This window comes from Arachis duranensis, chromosome 6 (genome assembly GCF_000817695.3).
Source record: "Arachis duranensis cultivar V14167 chromosome 6, aradu.V14167.gnm2.J7QH, whole genome shotgun sequence".
Lineage (NCBI taxonomy): Eukaryota > Viridiplantae > Streptophyta > Magnoliopsida > Fabales > Fabaceae > Arachis > Arachis duranensis.
In genome coordinates this window covers 50,899,829-50,901,342 of record NC_029777.3, presented here as the reverse complement: position 1 = coordinate 50,901,342, position 1,514 = coordinate 50,899,829, and positions in this window count along the sequence as shown.

Genomic DNA, 1,514 nt, shown 5'->3' with positions numbered 1-1,514 from the left:
TGTAGGATACACCCTCCAATTTAAAGAGCGATGAGTGTGCTCTCCAGTCTTGTGGAATTTTTCTTTCCCTTAAAATGAATTTTGCATGGACTCCGGAGCTAAACACAAACTTAATCGAGGTGAGGAGTACGCGATTAAAATATATTTTACTCCCATTAAATTCGAAAACCCTCATTTACATGAGTTCTAGTGTAGGATACACCCTCCAATTTAAAGAGCGATGAGTGTGCTATCCAGACTTATGGTCTTTTTCTTTCCTCGAAAATGAATTTTGCATGGACTCCGGAGCTAAACATAACCTTAATCGGCGTGAGGATTCCACGATTAAAATATATTTTACTCCCATTAAATTCGAAAACCCTAATTTACATGAGTTCTAGTGTAGGATACACCCTCCAATTTAAAGAGTGATAAGTGTGCTTTCCAGACTTGTGGTATGTTTCTTTCCTCGAAAATGAATTTCGCATGGACTCCGGAGCTAAACAAAACCTTAATCAGGGTGAGGAGTACACGATTAATATATATTTTACTCCCATTAAATTCAAAAACCCTAATTTACATGAGTTCTAGTGTAGGATACACCCTCCAATTTAAATAGCGATAAGTGTGCTTTCCAGACTTGTGGTATGTTTCTTTCCTCGAAAATGAATTTTGCATGGACTCCGGAACTAAACATAACCTTAATCGGCGTGAGGAGTCCACGATTAAAATATATTTTACTCCCATTAAATTCAAAAACCCTAATTTACATGTGTTCTAATGTAGGATACACACTCCAATTTAAAGAGCGATAAGTGTGCTTTCCAGACTTGTGGTATTTTTCCTTCCTCGAAAATGAATTTTGCATGGACTCCGGAGCTAAACAAAACCTTAATCGGGGTGAGGAGTACACGATTAAAATATATTTTACTCCCATTAAATTCGAAAACCCTAATTTACATGAGTTATAGTGTAGGATACACACTCCAATTTAAATAGCGATGAGTGTGCTCTCCAGACTTGTGGTATTTTTCTTTCCTCGAAAATAAATTTTGCATGGACTCCGGAGCTAAACAGAACCTTAATCGGGGTGAGGAGTACACGATTAAAATATATTTTACACCCATTAAATTCGAAAACCCTCATTTACATGAGTTCTAGTGTACGATACGCCCTCCAATTTAAAGAGCGATGAGTGTGCTATCCAGACTTACGGTCTTTTTCTTTCCTCGAAAATGAATTTTGCATGGACTCCGGAGCTAAACATAACCTTAATCGGCGTGAGGAGTCCATGATTAAAATATATTTTACTCCCATTAAATTCGAAAAGCCTCATTTGCATGAGTTCTAGTGTAGGATACACCCTCCAATTTAAAGAGCGATGAGTGTGCTATCCAGACTTATGGTCTTTTTCTTTCTTCGAAAATGAATTTTGCATGGACTCCAGAGCTAAGCATAACCTTAATCAGCGTGAGGAGTCCACGATTAAAATATATTTTACTCCCATTAAATTCGAAAACCCTAATTTACATGAG